The sequence below is a fragment of the Chiloscyllium punctatum genome, chromosome 30, assembly GCF_047496795.1.
Source record: "Chiloscyllium punctatum isolate Juve2018m chromosome 30, sChiPun1.3, whole genome shotgun sequence".
Taxonomy (NCBI): domain Eukaryota; kingdom Metazoa; phylum Chordata; class Chondrichthyes; order Orectolobiformes; family Hemiscylliidae; genus Chiloscyllium; species Chiloscyllium punctatum.
The window spans coordinates 51,446,382-51,467,744 of record NC_092768.1 but is presented as its reverse complement, the minus strand read 5'-3'; the positions used below and the strand labels follow the sequence as shown (position 1 = coordinate 51,467,744).

The window sequence follows — 21,363 nt, the reverse complement described above, 5'->3', positions numbered from 1 at the left end:
TGAATAGTTGTGATTAATTATTCATTTGAAACTCTGATCTGTACGAATGACTCTCACTTGAGTAAAACTATGATTTCCTGAAATGCATTTGAAATGCTGATGCAACAAGTTTGACACATGTCACTAGATTTGCCAGTCTGTGTGGAATTTGAAGGTGGCAATTTTTTTTATTGCACTGATACCAATACAAGTAAGAATTAGTCCATGTGCAGTTGATTTGCTCAGAGCTTCATTTGTGCCGAGTAAAAATAAGAAGTTACAGTAAGATCTCTTGCATTAGTGAAGGCAGGATTTGTATGCTTTAGCGCAGATCAGACTACTAAAACCCAGAATCTCTGTAGCTGGAAAAGGCAGGGTAAATGGAGGGCTAGTAAAGGTGTTTAAACTCTGAGTAGGAAGCTTTTACAGAAGAAATTTTGAAAACAAATTCTCCCTTAATTGAATGGTGAGTTTGTAAGAAATGTCCAGTTATGAATGTGACCAAAATAAGCAAAGGTTTTATTTCACCATTGAGTCTTTCATGATGTTGAATATTCTGTTGTACTGTGGAAACTGACTCCAAAACCACTTTTAGAGAGAAACGAGCACTAAGTAAAGGAAATGATAATTGAATAATGTGAATCATTGTTTTTTAGTTCCAGAATATGTGCAGTGGGACAATTCGACTCCTTCAGTACAATAAATTCTGTAGTGATGGTATTTTCACTTTTATTTCTGGTAGAAAATGGATAGGAACAGCTCACCTGCCCATTCTATCTTTCAATCAAGAGTGTGGTGCTGGAAAAGCACAACAGGTCAGGCAGCATCCGAACAGCAGGAGAATCAACGTTTTGGGCATAAGCCTGATGGAGTGTTTATGCCCAAAATGTTATTTCTCGTGCTTCTTAGATGCTGCCTGATCTGCCTGTGCTTTTCCAGCACCACACACTCAACTCTGATGTCCAGCATCTGCAGTTCCAATTTCCATCCATCCTATTTCTCAGCCTGATTTTTCACTTCATCTGAAGTTAATGTAAACATTTTTTTGGGATTGTATTAATGAAACTGGTTTAAGATCCAAGGGTGTGTGGCCCTTGCCTGATTTTAAAAGTGAACATTCACTACATTGCCTTTTATTTTGCTTCTTGTATCTCCATAAGCAGTCCCTTGGCATCAAGGATGACTTGATTCCTTTCTGATTCACTTGGATTTGGGATGGCTGATAAGTCCAGTATGTCATCAGCAGATCTTGCCCGACATCTGGGGCAGAAGGGTCATAGAAGGGTCAGGTGGATTAGGTCTTTGGAGACAAACACAGAAAATGCTGGAGAAACTCAGCTGGTCTGCAGCATCTGTGGAGACAGAAACAGAGTTAACGTTTCAGTCTAGTGACTCTTCTTGAAAACTGTTCTGTTGGAAGAACACTGAAAGAGAATATAACTTGGGGGCTAGAATTCTCAAGGGAGTGCAGGAGGAGAGCGACCTTGGTGTATATGTGCACAGATTATTGAAGGTGACAGGATAGGGGACAGAGCAGCAAATAAAACAGAATATTCTCCATCTTATTAATGGGCTTAGAGTAGAAGAGCAAGAAGGTGAAGCATGATTATTGGGATCGAACTAGTGTGCAGGGATATGAGGTGAAGAGAAAAGATTGGCATTAGATGATAGAACCAATGAAGACCCGATGGGCACTATGGCCACCTACACCACAAGAATTCAGTGATTGTGTGATTTTCTTGCTCCTTACACTCCTTCAGCTTTGGTGGTAATGTTTTTGGACATGCACATGGATAGCAGTGAGTTGAGGGGTGCGTAGGTTAAGTTATTATATTTTACATTAGGATTAAACCTCAGCACAATATCATGGGCCAAAGGGCCTGTTCTGTGCCGTATTTTTCTATGTTCTATGTTCACGGGTGCATTGACATCCTGTTTTCCACTCTTCCCCTGTCAGGATGGAGATGAAGCTTGCTTGTTTTATCCAACAGTCCAAGGAGAATTTCACTGTATGGTCTGCCCTGTCTTCCCTCTTTGATTTAATGCATTGTAACAAAAATTTTAATGACACTCAATCATAACGGATCCATGGATATTCAAATTGTTCTGCTCCCTCACCTACCTTTATTTGCACTCCTCCCACAGCATTCAGACTTTTAAAATGAAACAATTGCACTGGCAAATTAGTGCTTCCTGATTTACTAGATTTACTACAATGACAACAGGACTGAGGGACTTTAGATGGAAGGAAAGATTTGAGAAATTGAGCTTATTTGCCTTGGAGCAGAGAAGATTATGAAGGTACTCACATTTATGAACAATGTTACAGGATAAAGAAGGATATTCTGTTTCCACTAGTTGGTACATCAGTAAGTAGGGGAATCACAATATCATGATTGCTTGTAAGAGAGCTAAACGTGAGATGAGGAGCAACTTCTTTACTCAGAGAGTTGGTAGAATTTGGAATGCGCTATCTGGGAGAGTGGTGGAGGCAAATTCCAAGGTGATTTCAGAAGAGAGCTGGATATACAGTTGAAAGTGATGGATTTAGAGGGCGACAGAGATAAGACTGGAGAATGGGATTACCTGGGTACCTGTTTTGGGAGCCGGTGCAGCACAATGGCCTCCTACTGCACTGAAAATTATACAGTTCTGTGATGTACCTTTGTTTTTCTAAAATCATTTTTCACCTTCTGTTTACATTCAATATTTTGCTTTTAATAGGTCATCCATTTGAAACCCCAGAAATTCTGAATTCTGCTGTGAGCAATATCATCAGTTCAATCATCTTTGGAGACCATTTGAATATGACAACAAATTATTTATCAGCGTAATGGACATGAATAATGAAGTCATTAGACTGTTTGGAACAGCTTCAGTATATGTAATTATCTGTTTCTCTCATTGTGGGAAAGTGGGCAGTTTCAATCACTTGCAAGTTTTTATGCACAACTTGTCTCTTAACTGAGATGAGTCTTTAATATTTTATTTCAGTGACATTTCTTTAAAGAGCATCGATCAAATCTCATATGAGCATTTTCAAATGTACTGCTCAAGGAAATATTTCAACTAGGGATAATGCTGAAATTATAACAATTGTTTTGATGTTGCTGATATCCTTTGGAATCAAGAATTTGATAGAATGTAAGAATGGTCATAGCAAAGAGGGAAGCCACTCAGCTGTGTGTTAGCCTTGCAAACAAGCAATTCATCTTGTGCCACCGCCCCCACCCCCCCACCCCCCCCCACCCCCACCTTCTCCCTTGAGCAGAATGTTTTGTTTTTTTCGACGATCATCCGATTCCCTCTTGAATGTCCTGTGAATCTGCCTCTACCAGTTTCTCTGGCAGTTATTCCAGATCCTCACCACTCGCAATCTAGAGAGGTTTCTCCTCAGGTCACCATTGATTCATCATCAATGCCCTTACATCTGAGCTCTCTGGTGTTTCATCCATCCTTTCACCAATAGAAACAGTTTCTCCCTGCCTACTCTGTCCAGACCTCTCACATCTCCCCTCAACCTCTTCTCCAAGGGAACAGTCCCAACTTCTCCACACACTGTCTGAGTATGAAGTTCCTCATCCCTGGAATCACTGTCGTGAAACTTTTCCGTACTCTTTCTAATAACTTTACATCCTTCTCAAAGAGTGGTGCCCACAGCAAAGAATCAAGTACCCATCCCTTGGCATAGAAAATTGTTTAGATTTGTGATGGTCCAACAGGTGGTTATATTTGAGATGCTGATATCGATTCACTGCCAACTGCTGCTGTTGAAGATCATTTTGCCACCGTTTGTTCTTAAGTGTGTCCCTGGTGATAGTCTCACTGAGCCAGAGAGGGAAAGAACACAATCACAACTTTCAACACGACCCTTTTATGTGGAGCTAGGATTTTTTTTTTCCCTGGAGCATCTCAGGCTTAGGGGTCACTTTACAGAGATTTGGAAAATCATGAGGGGCATGGATATGGTGAATAATCAAGGTCCTGTTCCTAGGATGGGGAAGTCTAAACCCAAATGGCATAAGTTTAAAGTGAAAGGGAAAAGACTTAAAAGGGATCTGAGAGGCACCTTTTTCACACAGAAGGTGGTGCGTGTAAGGAAAAGCTGCCAGAGGAAGTGGTAAAGATTAATACAATTGCAACATTTAAAAGACATCTGGATGGATGCATGAATAGGAAGTGTTCAGAGAGATATGGGTTAAATGCTAACTTCTAATGGGTCTACAGAAAATCTGGTTGGCATGGATAAGTTGGAGCAAAAGGTCCATTTCAGTGCTGTATGACTCTATGACTGTCCCCCATGGTGAATTCCTGTGGCAGCTCAGTTCACATTCTCCTCACTGAATTCATAGATAGAATGGAACTGGACTGTGAAACACATCCCATAATTCGGGAGATCATTTTGTTCCATTTTAGTGGGAGCAGCGGCCGAGGAAAAACGAACCCGGGAGACTACAGCTAAGGTAAGACAGTTTGTTTCAAAATTACTTACCTGTAGCGGGCAGCGGAAGTGAGGTTGGAGCGCATAGCTGGGCGGGAAGGCAAGTGATTAGTATTTGAGTGGGTGTGTTCTAGACCCCAGGTTATTGACTCAGTGTTCTTGTTTTTGGAGACAGTGTACAGTCATGGCAGCACAGGCGGTGGAATGTTCCTCCTGCAGGATGTTTGAGGTAGGGGTGACCACCGATACTCCTGCCGACTTCGTGTGCAGGAAATGCAGTCAGATCCTGATCCTCACCGAACGAGTTAGGGAACTGGAACTGGAACTGGATGAGCTGAGGATTATTCGAGAGGCTGAGAGGGTGATCGATAGAAGCTACAGGGACATAGTTACGCCAGAGAACAGAGGTAGCTGGGTAACAGTTAGAGGTGGGAAGGGGAAGAAACAGGCAGTGCAGGGTTCCCCTGTAGTCGTTCCCCTAAAAAATAAGTATGCAGCTTTGGAAACTGTTGGGGGGGACAGCCTTGCAGGTGTAAGCTGCAGTGAAGGGGTCTGTGGCTCTGAGATTCAGAAGGGAAAGGGGGAGAAGAAGAGAGCGCTAGTTATAGGGGACTCTCTAGTTAGAGGGACGGACAGGCGGTTCTGTGGACATGGGCGAGACTCTCGGATGGTTTGTTGCCTCCCGGGTGCTAGGGTCCGAGACGTCTCGGACCGTGTCTTCAGAATCCTTAAGGGGGAGGGTGTGCAGCCAGAAGTCGTGGTACACATTGGCACCAACGACATAGGTAGGAAGAGGGGTGGGGAGGTCATTCAAGAGCTCAAGGAGTTAGGCTGGAAGCTAAAAGCTAGGACAGACAGAGTCGTCATCTCTGGGTTGTTGCCGGTGCCACGTGACAGAGAGGCAAAGAATAGGGAGAGAGTGCAGTTGAACACGTGGCTGCAAGGATGGTGTAGGAGGGAGGGCTTCAGATATTTGGACAATTGGACTGCATTCTGGGGAAGGTGGGACCTGTATAAACAGGACGGGTTGCACCTGAACCAGAAGGGCACCAATATCCTGGGGGGTAGGTTTGCTAGCACTCTTCGGGGGGGTTTAAACTAATTTGGCAGGGGGATGGGATCCGGACTTGTAGTCCAGCAAGTAAGCTAGCTGTGTGTCAGGATGTCCAAGACTGTAGGGAGGCTGTGGAGAAGGTAGCACTGACAGGGACTACTTGCAGACACAGAGGTGGGCTCAAGTGCGTATACTTCAATGCAAGGAGTATCAGAAATAAGGTGGGTGAACTTAAGGCGTGGATCGGTACCTGGGACTACGATGTTGTGGCCATCACGGAAACATGGATAGATGAGGGACAGGAATGGCTGTTGGAGGTTCCTGGTTACAGATGTTTCAGTAAGATTAGGGAGGGTGGTAAAAAAGGAGGGGGGGGTGGCATTGCTAATTAGAAATGGTATAACGGCTGCAGAAAGGAAGTTTGAGGGGGATCTGCCTCTGGAGGTAGTATGGGCTGAAGTCAGAAATAGGAAAGGTGCAGTCACCTTGTTGGGTGTTTATTATAGGCCCCCCAATAGCAGCAGAGATGTGGAGAAACAGATTGGGAAACAGATTTTGGAAAGGTGCAGAAGCCACAGGGTCGTAGTCATGGGCGACTTCAACTTCCCAAATATTGATTGGAAGCTCTTTAGATCAAGTAGATTGGATGGGGCGGTGTTTGTGCAGTGTGTCCAGGAAGCTTTTCTAACGCAGTATGTAGATTGTCCAACCAGAGGGGAGGCCATATTGGATTTGGTACTCGGTAACGAACCGGGACAAGTGGTGGGCTTGTTAGTGGGTGAACATTTTGGTGATGGCGACCACAATTCTGTGACTTTCACCTTGGTTATGGAGAGAGATAGGTGCGCACAACAAGGAAGTTTCTACAATTGGGGGAAGGGAAATTACGATGCTGTAAGACAGGATTTGAGGAGCATACGTTGGGAGCATAGGCTGTCAGGGAAGGATGTGGTGGAAATGTGGGACTTTTTCAAGGAGCAGATACGACGTGTCCTTGATATGTATGTACCGATCAGGCAGGAAAGAAATGGTCGTGTGAGGGAGCCTTGGTTGACGAGGGAGGTTGAATGTCTAGTAAAGAGGAAGAAGGAGGCTTACATAAGGTTGAGGAAACAAGGTTCAGACAGAGCAGTGGAGGGATACAGGATAGCCAGAAGGGACCTGAAGAAAGGGATTAGGAGAGCTAAGAGAGGGCATGAAAAATCCCTGGCGGATAGGATCAAGGATAACCCCAAGGCATTCTATGCGTATGTGAGAAACCTGAGAATGACGAGAACGAGGGTAGGTCCGATCAAGGACAGTGGTGGGAGACTGTGTATTGAGTCGGAAGAGATAGGAGAGGTATTGAACAAGTACTTCTCTTCAGTATTTACGAACGAGAGGGACTGTATTGTTGAAGAGGAGAGTGTGAAACGGACTGATAAGCTAGAAGAGATATCTGTTAGGAAGGAAGATGTGTTGGACATTTTGAACAACTTGAGGATAGACAAGTCCCCCGGGCCTGACGGGATATCTCCTAGGATTATGTGGGAAGCAAGAGAGGAAATTGCAGTACCGTTGGCAATGATCTTCTCGTCTTCACTGGCAACGGGGGTGGTACCAGGGGACTGGAGAGTAGCGAATGTTGTGCCCCTGTTCAAAAAAGGGAATAGGGATAACCCCGGGAATTACAGGCCAGTTAGTCTTACTTCTGTGGTAGGCAAAGTAATGGAAAGGGTACTGAGGGATAGGATTTACGAGTATCTGGAACGGCACTGCTTGATTAGGGACAGCCAGCACGGATTTGTGAAGGGTAGGTCTTGCCTTACAAGTCTTATTGAATTCTTCGAGGAGGTGACCAAGCATGTGGATGAGGGTAGAGCAGTGGATGTAGTGTACATGGATTTTAGTAAGGCATTTGATAAGGTTCCCCATGGTAGGCTTATGCGGAAAGTCAGGAGGCATGGGATAGAGGGAAATTTGGCCAATTGGATAGAAAACTGGCTAACCGGTCGAAGTCAGAGAGTGGTAGTAGATGGTAAATATTCAGCATGGAGTCCAGTTACAAGTGGAGTTCCGCAGGGATCAGTTCTGGGTCCTCTGCTGTTTGTAATTTTTATTAATGACTTAGATGAGGGAGTCGAAGGGTGGGTCAGTAAATTTGCAGATGATACAAAGATAGGTGGAGTTGTGGACAGTGAGGAGGGCTGTTGTCGGCTGCAGAGGGACTTAGATATGATGCAGAGCTGGGCTGAGGAGTGGCAGATGGAGTTCAACCCTGCCAAGTGTGAAGTTGTCCATTTTGGAAGAACAAATAAGAATGCGGAATACAGGGTTAATGGTAGGGTTCTTGGTCAGGTGGAGGAACAGAGGGATCTTGGGGTCTATGTACATAGATCTTTGAAGGTTGCCACTCAGGTGGATAGAGTTTGTAAGAAGGCCTATGGAGTATTATCGTTCATTAGCAGAGGGATTGAATTCAAGAGTCGTGAAGTGATGTTGCAGCTGTACAGGACTTTGGTTAGGCCACATTTGGAGTACTGTGTGCAGTTCTGGTCGCCTCACTTTAGGAAAGATGTGGAAGCTTTGGAGAGGGTGCAGAGAAGATTTACCAGGATGTTGCCTGGAATGGAGAGTAGGTCGTACGAGGATAGGTTGAGAGTTCTCGGCCTTTTCTCGTTGGAACGGCGAAGGATGAGGGGTGACTTGATAGAGGTTTATAAGATGATCAGAGGAATAGATAGAGTAGACAGTCAGAAACTTTTTCCCCGGGTACAACAGAGTGTTACAAGGGGACATAAATTTAAGGTGAACGGTGGAAGGTATAGGGGAGATGTCAGGGGTGGGTTCTTTACCCAGAGAGTGGTGGGGGCATGGAATGCGCTGCCCGTGGGAGTGGTAGAGTCAGATTCATTGGCGACCTTTAAGCGGCATTTGGATAGGTACATGGATGGGTGCTTAATCTAGGATAGAAGTTCGGCACAACATCGTGGGCCGAAGGGCCTGTTCTGTGCTGTATTGTTCTATGTTCTATGTTCTATGTTCTATATCTCCTCATTAATAATGTAGTAGGTTTGTGTGTCACAGAATGACAGAATCGTTACAGTGCAGATAGAGGCCATTCAGCCCAACATGCCTGCACCAGCTCTTCAAATCATAATCTGTCAAGATGCCTCTTAAACATTGCTAATGAATCTGCCTCGACCACCACCAGCTCCTCTAACAGTGCATTCTAGGTCCTTATGACCCTCTGCGTAAAAGATTTGCATCTTACATCTCCTTTAAAATTGCCCTCTTTTACCTTAACTTATGTCCACTAGTAATTGACATTTCTACCTTGGAAAAATCCATTCCATCCATGCCTCTCATAATTTTGTAAACTGCTGTCAGGTTGTCTCTCAGACTTCAACATTAAAGTGAAAACAAACAAAGTTTGCCCAATCTTTCTTCATTGCTAATACCTTCCAAGCCTCACTGAAGTGTGATACATTTGCGACATGAATTGCCAATTTTTATATTCTGTTCCCCAACTGATGAAGGGGAGCATGTCATATGTCTTCTGGACCACCGTATCCAATTGTGTTGCCACTTCCAGGGAAGTGTGCACCTGTACCCCCTAGACTGCTCTGTATGTTGATGTTACTAAGAGTTTTGCCATTTACTGTATACTTTCCTTCTGCATTAGAACATAGAATATTACAGCACAGTACAGGCTCTTCGGCCTTTGATAATGCGCCAACCTCTGGAACCAATCTGAAGCCCATCTAACCGACATTATTTCATTTTCATCCATTTGTTTATCCAATAACCATTTAAAATGCCCATAAAGTCGGCGAGTCTACTACTGTTGCAGCAATGCATTCTATGCACCTACTATTCTCTGAGTAAAGAAACTACCTCTGACATCTGTCCTATATCTATCACCCCTCAGTTTAAAGTTATGTCCCCTCGTGCTACCCATCATCATCCAAGAAAAAGGCTGTCGCTATCCAACCTATCTAACCCTCTGATCATCTTATATGTCTCAATTAAATCACCTCTCAATCTTCTTCTCTCTAACAAAAATGGCCTCAAGTCCCTCAGCCTTTCCTCATACTGGGCAACATCCTAGTAAATCTTCTCTGAACCCTTTCCAAAACGTCCACATTCTTCCTATAATGCAGTGACCAGAACTGTACGCAATACTTCCAGTGCAGCTGCACCAGAGTTTTGTACAGCTGCAACATGACCTCATGGCTCTGAAACTCAATCCCTTTACCAATAAAAGCTAACACACCGTATATCTTCTTAACAACCCTATCAATCTGGGTGGCAACTTTCAGGGATCTATGTACATGGACACTGAAATCTCTCTGCTCATCTGCACTCACAAGAATCTTACCATTAGCCCAGTATTCTTTATTCCTATTGCTCCTTCCAAAGCGAATCATTACACCTTTCCACATTCAACTCCATTTGCGATCTCTCAGCCCAGCTCTGCAGCTTTTGTGTATCTCTCTGTAACCTGCAACATACTTCGGCACTATACACAACTCCACCAACCTTAGTGTCATCCGCAAATTTACTAAACCATCCTTCTACACCCTCATCTCGGTCATTTATAAAAATGACAAACAGCAGTGGCCCCAAAATAGATCCTTTCAGTACACCACTAGTAACTGAACTCCAGGATGAACATTTCCAATTAACTACCACCCTCTGTCTTCTTTAAGCAAGTCAATTTCTGATCCAAACCGCTAAATCACCCTCAATCCCATGCCTCCGTATTTTCTGCAATAGCCTACTGTGGGGAACCTTATCAACGATTCACTGAAACCCATATTCATCACTTCAACCGCTTTACCCTCATCCACTTGTTTGGTCACGTTCTGAAAGAACTCTAAGTTTTGTGAGGCATGACCTCCCCTTCACAAAACCATGTTGACTATCCCGAATCGACTTATTCCTTTCGAGGTGATTATAAAACCTATCACTTATAACCTTTTCCAACACTTTACCCACAACTGAAGTAAGGCTCACTGGTCTATAATTACCAGAGTTATCTCTACTCCCCTTCTTGAACAAGGGGACAATATTTGCTACCTGTCAAGTCTTCAGGCACTATTCCTGTAAACAATGACGACAAAAAGATCAAAGCCAAAGGCTCTGCAATCTCCTCCCTAGCTTGAGATAATGAGATAAATCCCATCCAACCCTGGGGACTTATCTATTTTCACACTTCCCAGAATTGCTAATACTTCCTCCTTGTGAACCTCAATCCCACATAGTCTAGTAACCTGTACCTCAGTAGTCTCCTCAACAATATTGTCTGTTTCCACTTTGAGTACTGATGAAAAATATTCATTTAGCACTTCTCCCATCTCCTCGGTCTCCACGCACAACTTCTCACTACTGTCCTTGATTGGCCTTAATCTTACTCTTGTCATTCTTTTTTTCTTGTTATGCCGATAGAAAACTTCAGGGTTTTCCTTGATTCTATCTGCCAACAACCTCTCGCCCCCTTCTGGCTCTTCTTAGCTCTCTCTTTCAGTCTTTCCTGGCTAACTTGTAACTCTCAAATGCCCTTCCTGAGCCTTCACATCTTGTCCTAACACAAGCCTTCTTCTTCCTCTTGAGAAGAAATTCAACTTGGTTAGTAAACCATGATTCCCTCGCTCGACTACTTCCTCCCTGCCTGACAGTTATATACTTATCAAGGACATGCAGTAGCTGTTCCTTGAATAAGCTCCACATTTCAATTGTGCCCAATCCCTGCAGCTTTCTTCCCCATCCTATGCATCCTGAATCTTGCCTAATTGCATCATAATTGCCTTTTCCCAAGCTATAAGTCTTGCCCTGCCGTATATACCTATCCCTTTCCATCGCAAAAGTAATTACAACCGAATTGTGGTCACTTTCACCAAAGTGCTCACCTACCTCCAAATCTAACACCTGGCTGGGTTCATTACCTAGTACCAAATCCAGTGTGGCCTCACCCCTTGTGGGCTATATACTCTGTCAGGAAACCCTCCTGCACACATTGGACAAAAACTGACCCATCTAAAGTACTTGAACTATTGTATTTCCAGTCAATATTTGGAAAGTTAAAGTCCCCCATAACAACTACCCTGTTACTCTTGCTCCTATCCAGAATCATTTTTGCTATCCTTTCCTCTGCATCTCTGGAACTATTCGGAGGCCTATAGAAAACTCCCAACAGGGTGACTTCTCCTTTCCTCAGCCCATATTACCTCAGTAGATGAGTCACCAAGCATCCTTTCTGCTCCCATAATACTGTCCTTGACTAACAATGCCCCACCCCCCCCCCTCTTTTACCATCTTCTCTGTTCTTACTGAAACCTCTAAATCCCGGAACCTGAAACTATCATTCCTGTCTCTGTTCTATCATGTCTCCGAAATGACCACAACATCGAAGTCCCAGGTACCAACTCATGCTGCAAGTTCACCCACCTTATTCCGGATGTTCCTGACATTGAAGTGCACACATTTCAAATCACCTTCCTGTTTGCCGGTGCACTGTTGCGACCTTAAAACCATATTTCTGACCTCACTGCTCTCAACCTCCTGGACTCTGGAACTACCATATAGGTTCCCATTCCCCTGCTGAGTGAGTTTAAACCCTCCTGAACAGTATTAGCAAATATCCCCCCCAAGATATTTGTATCCCTCTGGTTCAGGTGTAGACCATCCTGTTTGTCGAGGTCTCGCCTACCCCAGAAAGAATCCCAATTATCTAGATATCTAAAACTCTCCCTCCTGCACCATCCCTGTAGCCACGTGTTCAACTCCTCTCTCTCCCTATTCCTCGCCTTGCTAGCACGTGGTACGGGTAACAAACCAGAGATAACAGTCCTAACTCTAAGCTTCCACCCTTGCTCCCTGAATTTCTGCCTGAAATCCCCATCCCTTTTCCTACCAGTGTCATTCGTGCCTATGTGGACCACAACTTGGGGCTGCTCTCCCTCCCCTCAAGGATCCTGAAGACACAATCTGAGACACCACAAACCCTTGCACCTGGGAGGCAACATACCAAACGTTAATCTCTCTCGTTCCCACAGAACCTCCTATTTGTCCATCTAACTATGGAGTCCCCAATGACTAATGCTGTGCTCCTTTTCCCCCTTCGCTTCTGAGCAACAGGGGCAGACACTGTGCCAGAGACCTGTACCCCATGGCTTACCCCTAGTAAGTTGTCCCCCACAGCAGTATTCAAAACGGCATACTTGTTATTGAGGGAAACGGCCATAAGGGCTCCCTGCGCTTTCTGACAGTTCCCTTTCCGTCCCCTGACTGAAACCCATCTGCCTTTTTCTTGTACATGAGGTCTGACAATCTCCCTGTAACTCCACTTAATAATGCCCTTCACCTTCCCAATGATCCTAATTTCATCCAGTTCCAGTTCCCTAATGTAATTTTTGAGGAGATGGAGCTGGAGTTGGGTTCACTTCCCGCAGGTGAAGTCAGCAGGGACACTAGTGGTGACTGTTAGTCCATATTCTGCAGGAGGAAAATTCAACTGCCCTAACCGCCATTGCCACTATTCTAAATTCCCAAAGAGACTACTGAAAAATAAAGAATAACGAAAAACTAGTTACCTTTGCAATCCAGTGCACAGAACCTTTTGTTTGGTTAGAGGAGGAGAATGGATGGGAAACACTACCTAACTAGTGTTTCGGTTAATGCAACTGCCCAAATCTATTACTTCACTTACTCAGCAGTCCCGTGTCTGCTCCTACTCAGCGTGCGCTCTGCCAATTCACGCGGTAAGGTTTTAAGTCAGCGATTTACCTTCCTGTCAGCACCCAGGTCGTCGCTCCCGCTCTTCCTGCTGCTAAACAAAAAAAGACTTTCGAAATTGATTCCTTTACATTTGTCCAGATTAAACTGCATCAGCTATTTCCATGCCTAAGTTAATGCCAATATTCTGCTTTTTCCCCATTTGTTTGTACACTATTTTGATCCAAATAATCATTCAATTCCCTCTTGAATGCTTCATTTTTGTTATCATTTCATATCCACCTCATGTTTAGTTTGAGTGTAAAGCAGGTGCTATCGGATAAACCAGCCATTTACTATTGCACCCTGGCCAAACATTACTAGTGCCCCTCAGCAGGCAGAGTGGAAGGAGGGCCTTATGTGCAGCCACTCTGATGGTTCTGCAATTTTCCTTTCACTTGCCTTAAGCACAAACATTCCATAATAAATGTACTGACAGCCTGAACTTGTTTCCTTTTCCCCTCCTACTGAGCTGTACAATTCTTACAGATTCTTGGATTTCTGATTCCGAGTTACAGGAAAGTGATCGAATATCGAGAGAAGTGAGTTCTTCAAAGCGGCTGAAGCTACCTGTTGTGACAGCAGCATCCAGACTCTGAATGAGGCATTAGCCATGAGATACCAACAGGTACAGTGACTCACCCTTCAAGCAGTGAAGGTAGATGCTAGGGCTCCTTGTGAGGAAAAAAGTGGTATTTCTATCAGTCTGTTCTGTTATAATATCAGATAGCCCTCATGGTTGATGAAAAGGAAGATCAATTTGCAACTCAAACCATTCATTGTAACTGACCATTTTTTTCTTACTAGTTTGCTCTCAGTGTGATAATTAGTAAATATGATGAAAATATGTAATGAAATCTCTGTTTGAGTTTACCGTACAATATTGATCATTCGTGAGTATCTCAAGGACCCATCTTCTCCACCTTGCTCTTTTGTCCAAGGCAAGGTGACCCACAGGTTAAACTCACCATACATCTCTCTAATGAGAGAGCAACCATATTGCAACATCAAAAGTTTTGTCATTATATATAATCACTGAGATGTCTTTACTTAGGTAATGTATTATTTTTCTTCAAGATGGCTTTCACATTACACTCCGGGTATCACGTTTAATGCTTTGGACCTACAATGGTTCTCTCATTGCATCTAGGATTTTATCACGTAAGATTTAAATTAATTCAGACCAAACTCTATAGAACTGGTATGCTACCAGGATATGTTAAAGTTGATTGGTGAACTTGGAAAGGAGAGAAACTTTCCCTGAGAGACCCATAAAACAATACAGATTAGAAAGAGATTGTTCAGCGCATCCTATGACTGCTAGTTCTTTGGTAGTGCTGTCAGACAGGTCCCAATGCCCAACTCCGAACCCATATTCTGGAGTAGAGTGGTGCTGGAAAAGCACAGCAGTTCAGGCAGCATCCGAGGAGCAGGAAAATCAACGTTTCAGGCAAAAGCCCTTCATCATGGGCGGTACAGTGGCACAGTGGTTAGCACTGCTACCTCACAGCGCCAGAGACACGGGGAGCCGCCTCAGGCGACTGACTGTGTGGAGTTTGCACGTTCTCCCCGTGTCTGCGTGGGTTTCCTCCGGATGCTCCGGTTTTCTCCCACAGTCCAAAAATATGCAGGTTAGGTGAATTGGCCATGCTAAATTGCCCATAGCGTTAGTAGAAGGGGTAAATGTAGGGGAATGGGTCTGGGTGGGTTGCGCTTTGACGGGTCAGTGTGGACTTGTTGGGCCGAAGGGCCTGTTTCCACACTGTAAGTAATCTAATCTAATCAGGAATACAGGCAGAGTGCCTGAAGGGTGGAAAGATAAATGAGAGGAGGGTGGGGGTGGGGAGAAAGTAGCATAGAGTACAATAGGTGAGTGGGGGTGGGGATGAAGGTGGTAGGTCAGAGAGGAGGGTGGGGGAAGGTAGCAAAGAGTGCGATGGGTGGATGGGGGCGGGATGAAGGTGATAGGTCAGAGAGGAAGGTGGAGTGGATAGGTGGAAAAGAAGATAGGCAGGTAGGACAGGTCATGGGGATGGTGTTGAGCTGGAAGTTTGGAGCTGGGGTGAGGTGGGAGAAGGGGAGATGAGGAAACTGTTGAAGTCCACATTGATGCCCTGGGGTTGAGGTGTTCCGAGGCGGAAGATGAGGCGTTCTTCCTCCAGGCGTCGGGTGGTGAGGGAGCGGCGGTGAAGGAGGCCCAGGACGTCCATGTCCTCGGCTGAGTGGGAGGAGGAGTCGAAATGCTGGGCCACAGGGCGGTGTGGTTGATTGGTGTGGGTGTCCCAGAGATGTTCCCTAAAGCGCTCTGCTAGGAGGCGCCCAGTCTCCCCAATGTAGAGGAGACCGCATCGGGTGCAATGGATACAATAAATGATATTGGTGGATGTGCAGGTAACCCATAGCCTAACCAATAGCCCATTTGTTTCTCATTGAACTCTGCATTGAACTCTGTTTTGAACATTATTTTAATCTCCTTAGAAGATCACAAATTTGGCCATGCAAGAATAAATTCTGACTCCACCTATGATACTTTGGCAATCCCATAAAGCTGAGTCCATTACTGACAGACTACCACATACTACAGTCAATTTTCCTGTTGACTAGAGTGAAACCATCAAGATTTTGAACACCTCAGTTGAATTATCCCTTAATTTCTCTGCTCTAAGGAGAACCAACTACCTTTAGCAACTTCTCACATCCCTGCTACGATCTGAGTAATCAACTGTGCACCCTCTCAAAGCTTTGTCATTCTTCCTACAATGGAAACAATGCTCTCATTGAGACTTGGCTACTCTTATTTTTCTGTAAGTTTTGAGCTTGAACTGTACAGCAAAGGAATAAGGCCCTTCAGCCCCACCATGTCAGTGCCAATCATGGTGCTCCTTTAAACTAATTCGATATACATGGGCATTGTCCATATCCCTCTATTCCCTGCCTGATCACATGTCTGCCTGAATACCTCTTGATGATGAGCTTATGCCCAAAATGTCAACTCTCCTGCTCCTGAGATGCTGCCTCATCATCTGTGTTCTTTTCTGACACCACACTTTTCAAATCTGACTCTCCAGCTTCTGCAATCCTCAGTTTCTCCTAAATGCCTCTTAAGCATTGATATTGTGTCTGCTTCTACCATCTCCTTTGGCTGCATGCTCCCGGCACCCACTACTCTGTGTAAAAAAAAAACCTTGCCTCACACACTCCTTTAAACCTTCCCCCTCACCTTAAACCTATGCCCGCTAGTATTTGACATTGGGAAAGAGATGATGACTATCCACCCTATCCAAGCCTCTCATAAATTTATATACTTCTATCAAGTTGCCAGTGAAATCTATCCAGGTTTGAATTATTGATAAATCCAAAGGTCCCACATATATTTAAGGCCTTTTCAACTTGTCATGTTCACTCAAGGTTTAGGTATACCACCTCCCGCTAATCCTGACCCTGTCTGGTGAATGCAATTTAATGCTCCTTCCTCCACCCTACTCTTAGAGGTCACCTTTGTTCATGCTGGAGGGTGTGGGCTTGAGATTCCACCACCTTCCTGGCTCCTCCTGACAAATGTCAGGGCAGGATGAGAACAGAGTGGCCTTTATGCCTCCAAGACAGTTGGGCCCTGAGGCAGCCGGACCAGTAAGGAGGGATATGGGAGGAAGAGGAGTCCTCATACTCAAATATTGTGTGGCCTATTGACAAACTCTGCCATGGAAAATCATGGTGTTTGCCAATGGAAAACGCCATGTCCCTCATACTTGCTTTAGTGAGCCCTGCCTTCCACTGCTTGCCAATAAACTCCATTGTGTGCCCCTCATCCTTCCTTATTTACCTCTCATGAGCATCCAATGACAGTTCCTGGTCAAGGCCTGACTGTAATACCTGCAATGGAGCAAGTGAGGACTGCAAGTGCTGGAGATCAGAGTCTGTCTGCAAGTCTCATTTGACAGGAGGCCGAACGCTGCCTAGGATTGCCTTTAAGTCACTTTGGAATTCCTGAAGAAAAAGGATAAGGAATTCCTGTTGGTTTTCTAGCTGGTGGTCGGGCTGCTGTCACCAACACTAAATTATGTCCAGTCTGTTCTTTCTCCATCTACACAACAAAACAACTGACTTCATTAGTGACCCTTCTCAATTTTTCCAGCAGAATGTAATACTTTACAATTCTCTGCATTACATTTAATGTGCCTGTCCATTTTAGCAGTTTGTCCCTAAGCTCCTGATCAACAATGCCCTCTGGCACATCTCTTTCACTTCTCACACCTCCGCCCTTGAACCATACCCCTCCAAATACAACAAGGATAGTATCTCCTGCTCCTCACCTTCCACCCCACTAATATCCGGATACAGCACATTATTCTCCACCGTTTCTGCCATCTACAGTCAGGCATCAACACCAGAGATATATTTCCTCCCCAACCCTATCTGCGTTTCGCAGAGACCATTCCCTCCATCAGTCCCTCGTTCGGTTCAAATCACCAACCAACCCAGCCTCCACAGCCAGCACCTTCCCTTGCTGCAAAAGATGCAAAGCCTGCGCTCACACCTCCCCCATCACCTACAAGGCCCCAAAGGATCTTCTGACATCCGGCTGAGATTTTCTTGCATACCCACACACCTCATCTACTGTGTCCATTGCTCTCTGTGTGATCTCCTCTATATCGGGGAGACAGAACGCCAACTCACGGACACATGCACCTAACAACCCCACCGCCCTGTGGCCGACCACTTTAATGCCCCCCCTCCCAGTCCACCAAGGACACGCAAGTTCTGGGCCTCCTCCACCGCCAAATCCAAGCGGTCTGCGGACTGGAAGAAGAACACCTCATCTACCACGTCGGGACCCTTTAACCACATGGCATCAGTGTTGACTTCAGTAGTTTCCAAACATCCCCCCTCCCCCACCTCATTCCAGATCCAACCCTCCAACTCGGCACTGCCCTCTTCACCTGTCTCACATGTCTATCTTCTTTCCCACGTATCCGCTCCACCCTCCCAACTGACCTATCACAATTACCCCCAACTTGCATCCTCCTAATGCCTTCCCAACTACCTTTCCCCCTGCCCCACCCCCAGACTCCAATTTCTCTCCCAGCCCCCTTCCCCCACCCTCCAATATTCCTGATGAAGAGCTTATACCCGAAATGTCAACTCTCCTGCTCCTCTTATGCTGCCTGACCTGCTGTGCTTTTCCAGCGACACCCTTTTGACGATAACCTCCTGAAGTCTGTTACCATCCCCATTATAATTTGTGACATTCCAGACATACAGTGAATTTACAAAAAGTGAAATATTCCTGGGATACCCCTGGCTGGGTCATCAATATCACAGTTTTTATGACCCCAGCATTAATTTTCAGTGTTGTCACTATTCTAATGCAGGGAAATGAGGAAGTAACCGTGTGCTCACTGCCGTGATGGCAGTCAACTGAACCATGCCACGACTGGTTCTTAGATGGAGCAATTCACATGAAGTCCTTCTGCCCACATCCCAACACATTGGCTTTTCTTATAGATTCTTGTTGTCTTGGGGAATTAAGGGCTACGGGGAGAATGCGGGTAAGTGGAGTTGAAATGCCCATCAGCCATGATTGAATGGCAGAGTGGACTCGATGGGACGAATGGCCTTACTTCCACTCCTATGTCTTATGGTCTTATGCTCAGCACAAGGCCTACAGACATTATTTCCAATCATAAAATTGATCATCTATTTGGATAGGACACAACAAAGAGCTCCTGTCCAATTCCTCAACTCTTGTCCTGTGACCACAGCATTTTTGACAATGCGGCTCACCTTTGGGCACTGCACTGAAAGGTCAGGTAAGATTATATGCCCCACTTTGTAAATTGTGACTGAAACTCAAGCTGTACTGGCAAAGGGGTGAGGGGGGTATGACTGACTGTCACATAGATTGGTCCTGCGGTGTAGGTTTGTTTTCTTGAAAAGTGTGGTACATTCTTCTCTGTTTTGTTTTGAAGGAATCAGGAAGCCAAGATTTGAAAATGATGAAACGGGACATTATGTTTACAATCACTGACCTGTTTGGTGCTGGCTCAGAAACCATCTCCACCACCATCTGCTGGGGACTCCTCCTGATGACGAAATATCCAGAAATCCAAAGTAAGCAATCAAAACTTTGATTCTACTTGTTTGGTGTTGCTGTCAAAAACATTACCTTATCAGTCCTTTATATGTGCCCTCTGAAAGAGATTTCATCTTATCAGCATAGTGCAGAGTATTGGAAAATTATCTTGCATTTCTGTATCTGGTGATTAATCATATCTTCACAATGAATAAAAGCTCCTGTGGCTGACGCTGTAAGAATCTGGTTTAGACTATGATACAAGAGCCACAATATGGCTCTCAATGACCCCTGGTCCTTTCTGTGAACACACCCCTATGATCAGCATTGAATGGAACATACTGATGAATATCACATTGAATGGTTTGTACCAGAAAGAGCTAGTCCTTAGCAAGCAAGCAGGTGGAGCATTTCTGAGCTCGAGTTGAGCCTATGTTAACACATCAACCATGCAAGACAGGCAAAGATGATACTTGTAGTAATGCAATATCGATGCCAATATGTTTTATAAATCTAAGTCTGAAACATATCGTTTCTGCTTCATAAAAAGGCTCAAGTAATTTTATCTACAGAGGAAATTTTATAACCAGTAATACAAATTTGAAGAACACTACAGCTGACTTTAAGGTGTACCTTGTGTGTACAGTGCTAGCTTTGCAGTGTTCCTTTTTAATTGCCAGCAATGCTACTATGTGGAGGCTCTTAAATTCCAGAACCCTGCAAATCTCCATTCCCTACACAGACATGAGTATGCAAGGTTTGTGAAGGTTTGTAGCTCAGGTTGAGGTTAAGGTGTAGGTTTGCTCACTGAGCTGTAGGTTTGATATCCAGACGTTTCATTACCTGGCTAGGTAACATCATCAGTGACGACCTCCAAGTGAAGCAAAGTTGTTGTCTCCTGCTTTCTATTTATATCTTTTCTCCTGGATGGGGTTCCTGGGGTTTGTGGTGATGTCATTTCCTGTTCGTTTTCTGAGGGGTTGTTAGATGGCATCTAGATCTATGCGTTTGTTTATGGCATTGTGGTTGGAGTGCCAGGCCTCTAGGAATTCTCTGGTATGTCTTTGCTTAGCCTGTCCCAGGATAGATGTGTTGTCCCAGTCGAAATGACATGAATACGTTTTGAGAATAATTCAGTTTGTATTAGTTATCTCTGGGGAAGCTTGTGATCTTGTTGGTTAGCATGAAGTAATAACAAAGAATTAAAAGACAGAAGCAAAATAGTAATGCAACTCAAACATTTGGAACGCTGAAGAAATCTTCCCTTGTTCAATTACACTATACAAAGATTCCCATGATAAATGGCGCAGTGCTCAGTGGTTAGCACTACTGCCTTATAGTGCCAGGGGCCAGGGTTCAAATCCAGCCTTGGGTGACTATCTGTCTGTGTGGAATTTGCACATTCTCCCCATGTACTTAGATTAGATTAGATTACCCACAGTGTGGAAACAGGCCCTTCGGCCCAACAAGTCCACACCGACCCTCCGAAGAGCAACCCACCCAGACCAATTCCCCTACATTCACCCCTGACTAATGCACATAACACTACGGACAATTTAGCTTGGCCAATTCACCTGACCTGCACAACTTTGGATTGTTGGAGGAAACCAGAGCACCCGGAGAAAACCCATGCAGACACGAGGAAAATGTGCAAACTTCACACAGACAGTTGCCCAAGGGAGGAATTGAACCTGGGTCTCTGGCGCTGTGAGGCTTTGTCCAGGTCCACCCATTGTTCAAAGATGTGCTGATTATGTGGATTGACCTTGTTGAAATTGCCCATAGTGCCCAGGGATGTGTAGGTTAGGTGGGTTAATCATGGGACATGCAGGGTGGTGGGGATGGAGTGTGTCTGGGTGGGAAGCTCTTCAGAGGGGTGTTGGGGACTCGATGGGCCAAACGGCCTACTTGCACAGTGTCGCGTTTCTTTCATTCCATTTTCTTTTATTCCATTTTCATTTCTTTCTCAAATCAGGATAGCAAATAACTAGTTAATGCTGTGACTGTCCAATCATTAAGTAAAAAGCATTGCTCGTCAACCTGTTCAGACTACTCTTGTTA

General features: G+C 44.8%; 1 protein-coding gene and 1 pseudogene across 2 annotated transcripts in view; one reads left to right on the top strand and one right to left on the bottom strand.

The window, feature by feature from the left end:
• LOC140455513 (uncharacterized) overlaps positions 1 to 21,363 on the bottom strand; it is an 81,162-nt gene that overhangs the window by 16,200 nt on the left and 43,599 nt on the right. The window contains exon 3 of one of the 2 annotated variants that reach the window (XR_011952899.1): positions 19,339 to 19,379. The exons of the other annotated variant lie outside the window; for it this stretch is intronic. The gene's annotated coding sequence lies outside the window, so the exon portion shown is untranslated. Of the gene's footprint in view, positions 1 to 19,338; positions 19,380 to 21,363 lie in introns of those variants that run through there. 2 annotated transcript variants of the gene reach the window in all.
• Positions 1 to 21,363, top strand: part of LOC140455512 (cytochrome P450 2K1-like) — a 45,119-nt pseudogene that overhangs the window by 14,633 nt on the left and 9,123 nt on the right.